We start from the raw sequence: 15,704 nt of genomic DNA on the forward strand, positions 1-15,704 counted from the left end.
ACTAACTGCTACCTTCCTGGTACAGTGTTTCAGCTGTCTTTTATCTCCCAAAGCCCTTAACCTTTATTCCTTCTGGCTGACGCAGTGTTTCACCCCAGTCTGCCCTGTGTCCCCAGGCAGAGGGTCTGATTGCCAAGGATCCTCCTCTGCAGTTATGCCATGCGTTGGGAAGAGCAGTTCATAAGTGCTATGAGCAGCGCTTTGGTAGACCTGCCCTTTGAGATAGATAGGTATTTTACAAAGTAGGAACATTGCTGCTCTGAGCTGTGCAGGCAGATTGGGGAGCTCTGTGCTCCCAAGTCCCAGAGCAGTAAGCGGAGGGCAGGGTGGCATGACAAGTCCAGAGCAGGCCAGATGGCTGGTCCCAGCATAGCAGGGAGCTAAAACCCTCTGCTGCTTAGATCTGGGTGGTTCTCTTCACAAACAGCTGATCTATTTGAGTGTCTCACAAGATCACAATCATAATTTCTTAAGGAATAGCTAGGAGGGCACTGACAATTTTATTAGCTCCTCCAGACTGAGTTGTGCCCACTGTTGGATGTGCAACTTCAGTTAATTCAAGACTGAGATACCCAAGGAACTACCTCATTAATTCTCCATCTATGCTTATCCAGTGGTCCACAAGCTCTTCCCTACCCATATGGAGGTGTGGGGCTCTGGCTGCCCCTGGCACACCTCAGCTCAGTGCCAGACTTCCCTGAGGTTTGTGCAAGGGACCTTGTGCTGTCTGTGCAGTGATGCCTGCTTGTGGGGACCTGCTGGGAACTCAGGGTGTGCATCTGGGAACAGGCTTCGCCCTGGCTTCTTTTCAGGTGCAGTTTTCTCCCTCAAATCCTACGTGGTTTGGAGACCTTGTTCTTGTAAAACCAAAGGGATTTTGTTTGTTTTCAACAGGCTGCACCACATTCTTCCCTTTTCAGTTACAGCAAAGGCAAGGTGTGCAGCTGGAAGGAAAAGTGCCCTGGTGGGAGCAGGAGGGGATGAACAATGTGCTGTCCTGCTGCCATGGTTCAGCTGGGTTTGCTCCTGTGTTGTCTGGCAGATGTATTATGCATGCTGTTGCTAATGTTGTGGGTTGAGACATGTTAGTATTCCTGAGGTAAAACGAAGGTTGACTGGTCTGATGTATATCACTTTGTATACATTAACTGTAAGTGCTCTACATGTCAAACACTGGATAAGCATATCTCACTTGTGGCTTGTAGATGTGTGCCTGTCTGCACATGACATGCAGTCAGTGAGAGCGCACAAGTATGTTTGTCTGAGCTGGGCAGGAGAACATTATTCACAAATGATCACACGCAGCTGACAAACTGATGAGACATGATACACCGGAGCTTTAGCTACCTCATAAAGGAGAAAAACTGAGCCTGGCTCTCTACCGAGCACTTGCTGTGCTCCTGGGGCTAGTGACGGAGGTGCCCCTTGTGACAGGAGAGCTTATGATGTGTCTCGCTGTGGGTGAGGGACAGGATGAAGCTGCTACTCACTTCAAACGGGGTGTGAAACACATTTGTAGGCTACAACAACTTCTCTCAAAGACACCTTGCCCGTGAAGAGTTCAGTTGCTGCAGGGATGGGCACTGTCAGTGCTTTCTGCCTCCAGGCAGAGGGTTTTCTAGAGACTGGTCCTGCCTGCAGAAGCGCCTGCTGTAAGTGCAGGTCTTTGTGATCTCATGAGATGTTAAGCACAGACTGAACTCAAAAACGTGTGGGTGCAGCAGGTCTGAGTGCTAACATCTGCCGGAGCACAGAGGAAGTACATGAAGCAAGGGGAATTTTTCTGTCTGTTGATATCTAGGAAGGATTGTGAGCAAGAATGCTTCATTTTATGTGATTATAAGGGTGTCTCAAGGTTCCTGCACCCTGCTTTCGAAAACAGCCAAGCCTGGTTTGCTTGCTGTCGCTTATTTCCAAAATCTTCCTTCTCTTCTTCCCCAGTCTTATCTCCTTTTCATCCTATTTAATAAGATGATGATGAAGAAACCCCACCCAAACCTAGTAAAAAACTTCTGAAGTTTGAGATTGTGGATTTATATTTCTTTCCCTTTGGTCGGGACTGGTCTATTACCACTTGCAAGTTACCCCTAATATCTCCTGTGTGTAGAAGACGTAAGTTTGCTCCCAAGCGGGCAAAACCCTTGTTCTATATTTTTTTAGTGATCTGCACAGCAAGAATACACAAGGCTAACCTGGAGAGCTTTCAGAGAAAGCTAAAGACAGGCAATCTCCCATTAACATCTATAAGATCTGCTCCCCAGCTTCTTGGATTCCTCTGGAAAACTGCTGCAGATGGCTTATCTGAATCCTCATCACGGGAGCCTTCCCTTGGTCAGGGTTGTGTGGCTCTAACAGGGATATTGAAGCTGTCCTTGCTGTTTGAATTGAGCTTCTGGCGGGTGAAGCAGCAGCAGTTTATATCTGCCTAAATTTGCGGCTCACTTTTTAAGGCTCTGCTTCTTATACACTTCAGCAGTATAAAGTAATAAATTCCACTGCATGTTATGTGTAAATGGGAAATTCTTTCTTGATTGTTATTTCATTTCTGAAGTGGTGCTGTTCAGTTTCATCATGAGGGTTTTGACGAAGCTAAATGAGAAAAAGAAGCCCCTCTAGCAAAATATCTCTTCTATGGAGCCCCCTTTTCATCTGAATCTGGGAACATGAAAGTGCAAATCTGTCTCTTGCTGAAAAATTTCATTTCTGTTCTAATTTGTAATAAGTCTCTGGGTGCTGAAACAATTTTCCTTTCTTGCAGATTTACCCTGAGCATTTCTCAATGGTCTGGAACTGAATAGATGTTTAAAGTACACCTTGCCTTTCTCCTTTCTTTCCCCTCACATGTAGTACAAAGATATGGCTAAGCCAGTTGCTGACCAAAATGAGCTGTGGAGATCAAAGTGTTAAATGTGAGTCAGACTATCTTGCATTAGAGGGTGAGTCAGCTTTGGTTTTAAAAAAAGAGATTTTAAAGGAGCTCTTTGGAAAAAATGCTGTGTGGAAATATTTTAGAAGAGTCTCTCAGTCTCTGAGAGAAGATGGGGATTTATTTATCTCCATGCAGAAATGATAGCAAGTGTTAAAAGTAGTAGTAATAATGAGATCACTCTAAATTGAAGGTTCTTCTCTGGGAGTACTGTGCCCACTATCCTATGCTGGTCACTTATAGCAGAGCCAGCAGTTACTCAAGGTGAAGGTCAGAGATGCAAGCCCAGGTTAGTGAGTACCTTGGCTCAGCTGATAGACAAATGTGAGTGATGGGATGTCCCAGGAAGGAGAAAAAACTGAACTGCTACTTGGCTGAGCTGGCTTAGTGGCCTTTGGAGCTGGGCTTGAGAGCTGACACTGTGGAGGCTTGTTGTCACCCCTTGGGTGGCAAAGCCTGGGAGAGCTGTGGAAGGTGGGATGCTGGGACTGCCTCACGGGGAGGAGACTTCTTTTTGTGTGCACTGCAGCTCAGCCATTTTGGTAGCAGCCTAGTAGGTGTTAAGAGGAAGGGTGCATTTAGGGAATAGAAAGATTGATGAGCTGGCAGACATCTATGACAGGTTTTTGCTCTCCAGATTAGTTATACCTGCTTCCCGTGTTTCACAGTATGGTCAGCCCAAAGGGATAATCCTTAGTTGTAAAGCTGGGAAACCTCAGCAGAGGAGAGCTGGTGATGTGTGACACAAAATAACAAATGAACCAGCTAAACAGCCATCCAAATTCCCAGTAGAAAGAACGTATTGATAAAAAGCAGAAGAGTTGCCATTAGCATGGGATGGACTATTACTGTGGACTGTAAATTAATTATATTTATTCCTGAATCCACTCTGACTTTTTGTGTGGCTATAAGCAGAGCTCCATTTTATTTCTAAGATGAATACAGTAGCTTCTTCCTATGTGCGTAAAGATGTACCAGCAAATTGTGGTAGTGTATTATTATTATACTGTATTACAAAGGTAAGTGTTATTATGTGCTTTGCCTGACATTGTAGCCTTTCATAATGAGTAACAACACTTAGAGCTTTTAGCAAAGCCACAGCCGTTGTCACCTGGTTTAGGCAAAAGAAAGGGCTTATTTATTTCCTACTCTAACTGTAGATGCTCAGGTTCCCTGGACTTAAAATAAGATTTCGGGAGGATCTGGAAATTGCATGGGTTTTGCTTGCTCTATTTTTACTTGCTGTCCTGACTCTCATTGTCAGGTTCTCCATGGAAGAAAATAAGTCAAGGAGGTTTTTGTTTTTTGGTGTGGGTTTGGGTTTTTTTTTTTTTTCCTTTTGTAATTACTCATGTTTTGACCTAAATATAAAAAATGGGAAGGGAAGTGAAGCCTACTGATATGACAGTGATTCCGGTAACATCTCAGGAACCACTTCTTTCCCTCCCCATCTTTTTCCCACTTGAGTACCCTAGGGCAGTCCCAGGGCACTCCTCAAGCCTCCCTGGGTCTACTGCTTTCCTGCCATTGTGCTGGGCATCTCCTGCAGCTGGCAAGAAAGACGGGCACTGTGTGCTGGGGCAGGAGGTGCGGGAGCCAGCAGAGCTTCTCAAGTATGTGGGACCGATGGAAAGACAAGCATCCTTGGAACACACGGAGGTTGGAAGCTTTCATATATGCTTGTGTGTATATATCTATGTGGTCCAAGTTGTCATGTGTATGTATCTGTGTGGACCTTCTAAATGGTCCATGTCATTGTAATGTCTGTGTCAGCATGTTGCCCATATCTGTACAGTAACAGAGCTTCTGTAGTAGAATAACAAAAGTACTGTTTAAGGTTAAAGGGTTCACCCTGTTGGTTTCTGTCATGGCAATTTGAATGGAGAGCTAAAGAGGAATTTTCTCTTTACATGTCACCGAGGACTAAGTGGCTTTAGATGTATAGTGTGCAACACTGGAAGTGCTGGTGCGTAAGAGACTTTGCAGACTCTGAATAGTGCTTTTAATAATTTATACCATGAAGTGTAAATATTTTAGAAGGGTTTTGACAAGGGCAAGAGGACCCAAATTTGACTGTACCTGAGAATGCAGTTTGCTTAATGTTTCTGATCTCTGTCATTCTCATTCCCCTGCAGCCAGGGTGTGATGTTCTGATTGTGGCAGGTGGTCTCCACTGCCAACCTGCTGGCTGCAGACACAGGATGCTGGGTTACTTTCAGACTGCTGGTGCACTGAAGGAAGCTTTTCTCTATCCCTGCCCTTCGGTTACCTGAGTGGATAGATCAAGCAGTCATGGTTATTCCCCACTTGGTTTTCACCTGTGGGTGGAATTCTTATGGTATTCCCTAGGGCTGGCTTTCCTGTTATCCTCCTTCTTGTGTTGAAATGAACCTGGGTTTGAGAGCAGCAAAATCAGTTACTTCAGAACCCCTCAAATTTATTTGTAACTCCTCGTGGTCAAGATGTTTTCCCCTGTGAATGCAGACAAATCACAGTGATTTCGAGGGTGACAAGTTTTCAACAGCCACTGCACAGAGGGTATTAAATACAGAGTAATTTTGTACAAGGGAGCCTCAATTATTAGTTCCTAAATTTCACTAGAGTCATAATATTGGGTGTTGTTCTCTTCATAAATGTTATTCAATTATTGACTTCCTTGTCTTCCCTTGCCTGCTCAGTTGAAAGGTGAAGCCCTGCAAAAGGTTTGACACTGCTCCTGAAGGCACACTCACAGGCAGGGACTGAATATCACAAGCCCCCTCTGCCCTGTTTTCTCAGCTATTAAGCCCTCACGCTGTGCGGTGGTGTTAACCCATCAGCTCACTAGTTCCCACTTTTCTTATTCTACCTCTTAGATTTCTTTGAGCAGGTTTTTATTCAAGCCTTTCTTGTCTCTGTCTCAGCCACATCACCCCTTGAAAACAAAGACTGGCTCAGTATTAAAGCCTATAGGACTATTTATTCAGTTTTGTGCCTATATTGTGCCTGATTTAGTATCTGTTAGAACAGACTGACTTGCAGTGATTCCTGCTGTTACTGGGCTGGTCTCTATTGCCCAAGTGTCATTTTGAGGGATATTTTCTTGATTTAACATGTGTAGATGACTGTACAAGCAGCTGTAGCTGTGGTCCAAGACTCTGCACCGTACTCACGTTCCACTTGTATTTTTCAAGTTTCACTGAATTTTTATTTTTGACGTTTAAGACAAGATATGGCAGTGTAAAACCTGAAGTAGTGTTATGTTTTGTTTTAATTTCCTTGAATGTAGCATTTCTCTAAAGAGACTTGCCTAGCTAAGTATATAAGCACTTGGTGTTTGTTGAGTTTTTAAAATTGGGAAAGGTCTACTACCATCTAGCAGGAAATCAAATTTTATCTAACTGAATATAATACTGCAAAAATTGGTTTGGGTCTTTCTCATACTATTAAAAAAAATCAAACCCGTTTCATGGTTATGACCCAAGAACCATAAAATTTAGCTTTCTGATAGCATTGGCTGTAAATTTTATTTTTAAAATTTAATAGCTTGCAGTGAAGATTTTACTAGATCCTTGCTCTGTATGGCTGCTTTCCCCCCCTGTTGCTCATAGCACTATAAAATAAGTGCATCTAGTGTTCAGATTTCTCGTTGTGGTACAAGATGAGGAAAATTTTGTTGTCTAGGTCTATAGGCTCTTCTTTAAGTATGCCTGGGACAGAAAACCTGTTTTCCTTCATCCCAGAAATTATGTGCATTGGAAATATTTATTTGACCTCTTCCTGTGAGCTAGGTTATGGCAGGGCTGCTGTTGGAAGTACTGGATGTTTCAGATGCGGTATAGTCCGGACCAAGACCAGCAAGATGTATTTTGGTGGTTTTATTTTCTCCTTTGGCATCTACTTTGTGCTCCCCTTGGCTCTATGAGGAGCTACAGTAGTTGGGGACTGATGGAGTGACACTTCATCTAATGAAGGAAGTGAAAATTGATGAGTTTGTGTTTTGCTGGTGGAGGGATAGGAAAGGTATATTGTATGGTGCACAATAGTAATTGCTCTGGGAGGTGATGTTTGTGGTTTTTGTCTGTCTGTCTCAGATGCTGGTCTATAGCTGAACTGAAAACAGGACTGAAGCAAGGGAATGGATGTGTCATCTATTCTGACTTTACACAGTGGTGATGATAGCAGTAGCTTTCTTGGAAATATCACATATGGGGATGGGAGGTTGAAATACTGCTAGAGACATCAAGTAGCCAATTTTAAAGCTGTTGTGTGCTTAACCCTCCTGCCCCAAAACATACAACTCCTCCCCCTTCTCTGAATCCCAGATCTTCAGCTCTATTTCAGGACTTGATTGATCATAAACTTCCTGAAATAAGGGAGAAGGCTCAAAGAAGGATGTTAAATTTGGATATTCAAAGATGTTAATTGCAATAGAACCAATTTCCTGATGAGAGCTCTTCTCCACGGAAAAGTCATCTCATCATTGTAGAAACACCACCATAATTAACAGGAGCTGAAACACTTATTGGCAGCTCATCACAGAGGCTTAGGTTAGCATGTGTCCAGATGTTGGTACCTCCTTCTCTTGCATGAATATCATCTTCAGGCTCAAAGATGTCCTGGATTATCTGCTGCTTCTCTGTTACTGCTTGATGTCTTAACTGTTCCCTGAACAGTGAAAGTTTGGTTCTTCTATCCAGTTATTAGAGCCAATAATTATGACTAAGCATCTCTTTGAGCAAAGTAATCCAGCAGCTTTCCAGGGTTTGAAATATGCAACCTGATAAAAAGCCTGAAGAAGTGAAGAGGGTAACCTTTCTCCTGTCTTTTCTCATTAGCTCTGTTTCCCCCTGTGTTTTATGTGCAAAGCTTATGCCGCACATTTGGACACAGAGAAGATAAAGTGCCTGCTTCTGGGTGAGTAACAAAATGAGTCCAACTCCTGTTATCCAAAAAGCAGACTAGGGCAGGGCAAATGAGAAACTCATTTGAGTGGAGAATGGGTTGCAGTACAATTAATAAAGGATCTTTCACCCGAGATGGACCACAGTTCAAATTCCCTCCTACATCTCCAGCATGGTCACTCGCTTGTGCACATCAAAAATTGGTTAGACCTTGAAGCCTTTGCTCAAGAAATACCTTTATGTTGGAGTAGAAATGGCGCATGTCAAATACAGCTGTAAAGATCTGAGAAACCACAAAATGAATATGTTTGCACAGAAAGGGAAGCCATTTGCCTGCAGTTTTTTCCAGCATTTTGCCAGTGGTTATTAAATGAAGACGTACAGAAGTATGCATCAGAAGTGAGCACTGTCTCTTAATCAGTACAAAAATGTGACATCAGATGATTTGAAGAGTGACTACATTGGGTACAAAGGATGCAGATTGTCTCTTTAAATCTGATATGTGCACTCCTCCAGGTTTAACCTTCTCAGTCATTTTCCCTACTCCCACCTGATGCTGCCAGGATTGGAAGTCTGTCCCCGTTCCTATATAAATGGCCCACAGTTCGGCAGGCCCCCTGCCTTCTCAGTCCCTTTTTGATCCAGGCAGACAATTCTCCTTATGTGTATCCTTGAATGTCAGGAGCATGTTCTCCGTTCCCATCCTTCTTCTGCATGCACATCGCACTCCTCCCCACCTGTTGCTGGTCATGGAAAAGCAGGAACAAAAGCAGGCGTGAGCATGTGTGCAGAGCTCTCTACAGCAGCAGAGATGTTAATCTGAGCAAATCCCCAGCTTTGGCAAAAGCCTATTTTCCCCTTTAGTGCCAATATTTCTATGCAGCTCATGGTCCTTCTACTGCCAGAATAGGCAATAGGACCTAGGGACTGGAAGGACTGTTTCCTTGTCTTGCTACTGCCGGCAGAGCATCCACAGTCTGGTTGGAAATAGGGTACCTGATGGTCCTAAAACCTGATAAGAAACTTCTGTTGCCTGAAACCTCTTAAAACAGAAGTACTGGTACACAAATTCCTCTTGGGATCCTTTATCATGGGATAAAGCCTTGCAATGCTAAGCAGCCATAATATTCCAAAAACAGTCCATATCACACCATGACTGTGGTCTGCACACAGCCTACTGGTCAGGCCTAGACCTCCTATGTAGCACACACACTCAGCTGCAACACTATGGCCTGTCCACATCATGTGTCTGGTCATGGATGGTCTTCTGTATGCGACAAGCCTTGACTTTGCCGAAAGCTGTGCTGGGGAAAGGACCCCAACAAGAAAGGTCTCCTACCCCAGACCTGTTTGCCCTGGTGTCTACAAGCATCAGCTCACAACGAGCTGCCTGGGAGAAGCCAGGAGTGTAAGTAAAGGTTGTGTTCATTTGGGAGGGTTTTGACTGGCTCTGTCATCCCAGGATGGGGGAGTGCAGTAACTGTAGGAGGAAAGTTGGATGAGAGGGGGTTGTTGGGGGAGGATTTTACATATGTGCAGGAGTATATGCCTTAATGCATTGAGTGTGTTGGAGGTGAGGAACTAGAAAAAGAGAAATTATCTTAATAAGTCTGAGTCACTGAGGGAGTGGGGGTGGTGGCAACGAAGTCTGAGCACAGCAGGGATTCATAAACTGAGGAGGACCCTGTGAAAATTTTGCATGTGCTGAGTTGTGGAAAGGGAAGCAGTGAAACAGCTTTGCCAAACTCTCATGAAGCCCTCAAGCTCTTTACAATGCCTACCCATTTCATTCGGGTCCTTATCTCTCGGGTGTGTGAAAGCAGAGCATGCAAACCTTCTGAGTTTAATTTCAAATAAACAGCTAATGATTAATGCTTACTGAATAAATCTTGCACAGTTTTCCCCTTGGCCCTGGCCATCTCTTTCTAGTTCAGATACAAAGTCAGAGGAAGCTCAATTGTTTTAACTGAGTTTCTTTATAAGGTTGTGCAGCTATGAATCTCTGAGCAAAAATGGAGGTAGGAGGCTCATGAAGGTTGAAGCAGAAGAAATAACCCCACAATGTTCTACTGCGGATTTGTGCACTCAGTCTGGCACATACATTACTGAAAGGGGCTAGCAAAGCCACCTGGGATTACTATGTGCACCTCTTCAAAATGCAGCCCTCATGGAGAAAAGGAAAAAGCAAAGTAGAAGGGAAAATGAAACTTAGGTTGAATTTAAAAATTGCTTTACTGAAGAAGAAGGTCCATGTTTCTTAAGGAGAAGAGACTTCTGACAGAGGAAAGATTAGTATAAAGTAAGAATTTGCAACATCTTCATCCAGAATATGAATGAACCTTAGGTGAACTTTTACTTAATGTTGTTTTATTCACTTGTCTCCTTTCCATTTTTGGGCCTGACCCACACATGTGTAAATATACCCAGAGAGGGCTGCTTGAGTGCCTCTTGGGAGTTAGAAGTAGCAGGAATGTTAAGAAGATCCAGATCGTAAGACATTACAATTTGGCAGAACATGGACTAGTGCAGCTAAAGTCTGCATTAGTAAAGTTGGATATTTGAGTCTTCCTCTGATTTATGTCTGAACTCTGAACTTAAAGGGCTGCTGTTTTAAGAAGGTATATCTCTCAAAAAGCAGGCAGATGCCTAGCTGCAGTCCTGCTAAACAGAGATGTAAGAGCATCCATGCATGCTGAACAAGCAGGAGACCTATGTGCAAAACACAGCAATAGGGCAACTGATTGTAAATTACACTGTAACAGCAGCTGCTTCTCTGGCTGTGACTTGCCAGAGCCGCTGGATCTTCCAGCTAAATGCAGGCCAGCCCAAGACTCAAATTAGCTAGAAATCAGCAGTCCAGCTGCTTTCAGAGTTGTGCCCTTACCCTCTGCAGGCAGGCTGAGCGTTGCAAACTCTTCCATGAGAACAGTGATTCATATGCCAGTGAACAGATGCTGAAGATCCCTGCTTATGCCCAGATGACCCTGAAATTGATGTGTCTGCTATGTTGTGAGGTTTTTTGGTTGTGGTGTGAATGAAGGACTGCATAGTTATTACAGTTGCAGGTAAGTAGGATCCTGGTTTGCTAGCCTGCTTCAGTGTTGCATGCGGTAGGGAATTCACCCTCTTGAGATTCCTTTTATGTCTGTTCTTTCCCATCTTGACACTATGAATTTTCCAGGTGTTTCTTCCATGTGAATGAACGGGATAGCAACAGTATGTCTCTGGATGATATTTGTCTCATTAGAAAGCGTTCTGAGGGGAAGAACAGCTTAAGAATTTCTGCATTTAGCATATGAATATGCCTGCTGAGATGGAAAGTGTGGTTCTATAGTGCATAGGCTATTGCACGTGCACACAAAATCAGGCGGCTTTATTCCTTCACCCAGCATTCATTGCCACTTCAGTTCCTTGCCTATCTTTCAAGCAAATACATGGGAAAAGAAGGAAAGGTATCTCGGAGTGGGAGTTACCACCTTCTAAGTATTGGCTTAAGACCAGCTGAAACAAGGTTTGTTTGCGACCTACATAATTCTGGCCTAGATCTATGGTCCATAGAAGGGAAAAAGCCTGCTTCATGTTAAGAAGCTCTAGGTCACTGCAGACACCTTGTCTTTTGATGTTTCCTGTGTGTTTAGCTTTCTTTGCTTTCCATTTTCAGCTTTCAGCTCTGAAGCATTTTTTCAGGGTTGTCCCCTCACTAATGGCATTAAAATTGCACTGCTTAAGTGCAGTGAGACAGGACAAGGCTGATGTTGGGGACTGCAACATCAGTGGGAGGTCAGTGGGAGGTGTCATCGGAAGTGCTGGAAAGCTTTCATCTGAAATAATTGGGATTAGTATCTCTGCCATTGTAGCATTTGGTTCTCAAGCTGTGTTATCCTACCTGTTGCTCTCTGTCTTGGCTCTGCTTCCTCTGATATCTGCCGAAAGCAGAGAACACACAGGCCTAATGCACCCTTCTGCATCATGGTGGCTGCTTCTGCCAAATTCTGGATTTTGGACATGAAAAGCTCATAGGAGCTATGGAGAAGGGGAGGAAAGGAGGGTTGTCAAACATATTGTCCTCTTTTTGAGCTCTCTTTATTGGGGAGGGAGGGTTGAGGGGAGGAGAGGGACTGAGCAGCCCATAAAGGAGAGTACTGATGCCAGTTTATTTAAGAAGCAAATCAGATAAAGATTAGGGTTCCTATGGCAACTGGCTACCAGCAGAAGCACCTCAAAGATCTGGGGAGGAAGGGGAGAGATGATGAAATGGTTTAGCATAAGGCCCCAAAGTTCTGGCTTAAAAAGACCATTTCCCAGTTGCAGCAGAATCATCAGCTCATTTGCTGAAGAATGACATTTCTTTGTGACCAGCACCACAGGCAAAGCAGAAATTCTCCATGTCAGTTTAGATGGGCCTTAAAGTCATGAGGCAGAGTACTTTACAGACAGCCCTGAGATATGTTCCCTCTCTGTGTGCTTTGAAGGAGAGGAGTGGAAGATGGTAGGTGATGAGAAGGAGATGAAGCAACCACAGAAGCTGAGTGACATGTGCAGAAGAGGCATTAGTTAAGGCTTGTGGATATGATGTCTAGTTGTCACCCCCTGCTCTGGGAGGTCCTAGGTGCCATGCTGCTTCTCCCTGATCTGAGGAAGGTTGGAAACCAGCTTTCTTCTCTGGTCTTCAGACCACCCCATCTCAAAATCAGAGAGGATAGGTGTATGTACAAGCTTGCTCTTTCAGCAGAGAACCTAAAATCTCAGTTTTGTTTTGTTGGTGCGTTGGTGGGATGTGTTGGCTTGTTTTTTTTTGCCACAATGCTGAAGTAGCTCCAAGAGCCTTGGTGCTTCTGTGTGTTCTCTTCTTGATGCCAGCCTTCCTGCTGAGAACAACATCTCTCACCAGGTATTATGGTTTTTTCCATTTGGAGTTAAAATGCCAAAGCATGTAGTCATTTGATTCTGAGGGTGAGAGGAGGCTGAAAGAGGTTAAGTATAGCTTTTGTTGAGATTAGCACTGCATGGAAAATAACCATCTTTGTACAACCTCAAGACTCTGTATTGAAGGTCCTACTGAATGGCTCCCTGATCAGCTCCAGCCCTGGGAGACTGAGTGATTTCCTTAATTGGATTTTGTTTGTTGATCTCACTTTCTTGATTTTTTTAGTTTTTTAATAGCTCGTTATAATCATGCCCTTCTGTCTACTGGAAAAAAACCATACCTCACACTGAGAAAGAATTGTATTTGTCCTTTGGCATCTGGTGGTTGGCATAGCTTCCATCAGAGCTCATGTTACTGCTGAGCAGTAGATACAGGGCAGCATTTCCTGTTCATCCTGGAGTATGCACATGCAGATACACACCAGTTTGTGCTGGCAAGGGTGTGAGAGAAAGCCTGTCAGTCAGCCTCTACTGAAGTCTGAAATTGGGCTGATATTGGTATTCATGGAGTAACTAGCAAGTTGTGAGCTTGTCCCACCAGAAAGAGCCATTTGAGTTGTGTGATACAACGTGTGTCTGTTTTCTTGAGCATTGGCCGTCTAGGGTTAACCTATATGGCTCATCCCAGGTTAAGAGAGCACATGGAGGATGAGTGGCAGCAGAAGACTGCATGTACCAGGACTGAGGAATGTGTAGAGTTTACAGATATGTAAATAGCACAAGGGGATGCAGGGGCTTTATTACTGATCAGAAAAACTCATGTTTAAAATTTTGATAGGTTAAAACTGTTGGCAAGAAGACTTATCCTACTGTAGTTAAATGCGAAGAGGGTGGATGGGGAATGACTGGGGAAAGGAAAAGGGTAGGAGATGAGAAATATGCAGTAACATGATGAAGGGAGCACTTGAGCCTAGAGAAGGCTAATACAAGTGCCTGAATAGAATTCAGGGAAATGAAATATAATGAGAAGTTTTGAAACTGGGTCGGGGGGAGAAAGGCACAATGCATGCTGTGTGGGTAGGAATGAAATGGGAGAGTAGGAACTGAACAGGATAAAAGGGGAAGGGGAATGGTTAGTGGAGAAAATGAACTGAGTAAGAAAGGGAGATATTTGTAAGGCAATGGGAAGGAGGAGGTTTTAATGGAGAGGGTGGAAGAAAGTAGGTAGGAAAGAAACTAAGTGTAATGAGAATACTGAATTAGAGACGTGTGTGGGGAGAATACGAAAAGGTGGGAGCAGGGAAAGGAGAAAATATCCTATTACCTGTGGAAAGCAAAGATTTATAGAGAGACATAGCATTCCTTTTAAAGTCTGGGGGGAAAAGGAAGAACTGAGGTTAATTGGAGAGCTGTGGACATCAAAAAAGATGGACAGGAAAAAAAAGAATAGAGCTGAAAAAAAGAAAGTGGAAAAATAAAAGGAAATGGAGGAGGTGGAGTGGGGAAGAAAAGCCAAGGGTGACAGTGTGTTGCTGTGCAGACACTGTGCCATTAGAAGCTCCTCAGATGAACATGTTTCTGTGAGCTCCTGTATAAGCTTACCATTGTATTCCCTGTGAACCTGTAAAAACCCCCATCTCCATGAAAGCAGGCAGCCGGGACACAAATTACTTTCCCAAAGGAAATGGAATCTCCACAGCTACAGGGTATGCCTGTCTTGACAAGCAAGAAAAATGCCCTCCGCACTGCTTCTGTCTGCACATTTGCTACATAAATTTAGGGTCAGGGCACACTTAAATTCAAGTTTCTAATGTGTTTCTGCTGTTCAGAGAATGCCCTTAGTGTAGCATGGGTAGTGGGTAACATGCATGGTTTTGAGTAATTTATACAAAGGCCTGACTTTAAAGACTTGAATTTGGTGGTAGCAGCTAATGCCCTCCTCAAAAAACAGATGTGATCTGTATATCTGGAGTGGCTTACAGGCTGAATCATACAGTACATGACCCTATAATGCTCAAAACTTGTCCTGTGACTGATGTCCAAACTACCCTGGGAGGGAGCCCGTTGTCATTCTCTTGCTTGTCTTGGCTGCCCTGGGGCAGCCATGACAAGCTGTGGCAAGCAGAGCTATAGGGAAATGCCCGTTAGCTCAAGCTGCCCAGCCAGTAATAGCAAAAACCAGGAGGGTGTATGGGATTCTCTTGCAGAGGTTTGTTCTTGCAGCAACAGTGATGTGCCTAGAAATGCCACCACTTTATGCCAGACCTCAATGCATCTTGCACTCTGAATGAATTCAGGAGTGTAGCCTGCAACATATTATTTCCCCCTTGTCTGCCAGCAAAACAGTGTATTAAGGAAAGCTGTGACACCTACCCTAGGCACTCACTTGTGGCTAAACTGTCAGAGAGGGAAGTGCCAAATACACGCTCTGATTTGTAAGCACTGAGAAGGAATTCTTCTAGAGGGGATTGCAGCCAGTCAACCCCTCTGCTTACCAGACCTTTTATAAATTTTCCGTTTATAGCCTTTATCGTCAAAGATTGAGTTAACAGAGTAAGTGGTGGACGGGGCGAGGCCTTGGGGCATCTTCAGCCAGAGCTGTTTGTATGGAGTTTAATACTGGTGTGACTATGTTTCTAAGCAAGGCTTCTGTTTCCTAGCCTTAGTTTCAGCCTACCTGATATCTCACCTTGCCCCTCTGACCTCTAGTCAGAAGATTTCCTTCTACAATTGTCACCGTCAGGAGCAGGTTTTAGTGCATCACTCCTCCAACTTTTACTAACCTTTTCTTTGGAAAATTACTTTTTTCCTTCATCTGGAAACATTCCATTCCAGTGCAGAGTACACAGAAGGAGCTGGGATTCTGCGTTAGTTAGTAGTAACTTCTGGATTTTCAGCCCTGTTTGAAGTTAAATTAGGTGTTATATTAGAGCTACATCTGAAATGCAGAATTTCAGTGGTGGGCTGAACATGAGTGGAAATCAATCACACCTTTGCCTAAGCTAGAGAAAAATGTGTGCTTGTGTGAG

The 15,704-nt window shown here is 43.8% G+C and overlaps 1 protein-coding gene across 2 annotated transcripts in view; it reads left to right on the plus strand.

Annotated features, from left to right (window-relative positions):
• Positions 1-15,704, plus strand: part of DGKI (diacylglycerol kinase iota) — a 214,013-nt gene that overhangs the window by 18,432 nt on the left and 179,877 nt on the right. The window lies entirely within an intron of this gene.

Source organism: Lathamus discolor, chromosome 1, assembly GCF_037157495.1.
Source record: "Lathamus discolor isolate bLatDis1 chromosome 1, bLatDis1.hap1, whole genome shotgun sequence".
NCBI classification, from domain to species: domain Eukaryota; kingdom Metazoa; phylum Chordata; class Aves; order Psittaciformes; family Psittacidae; genus Lathamus; species Lathamus discolor.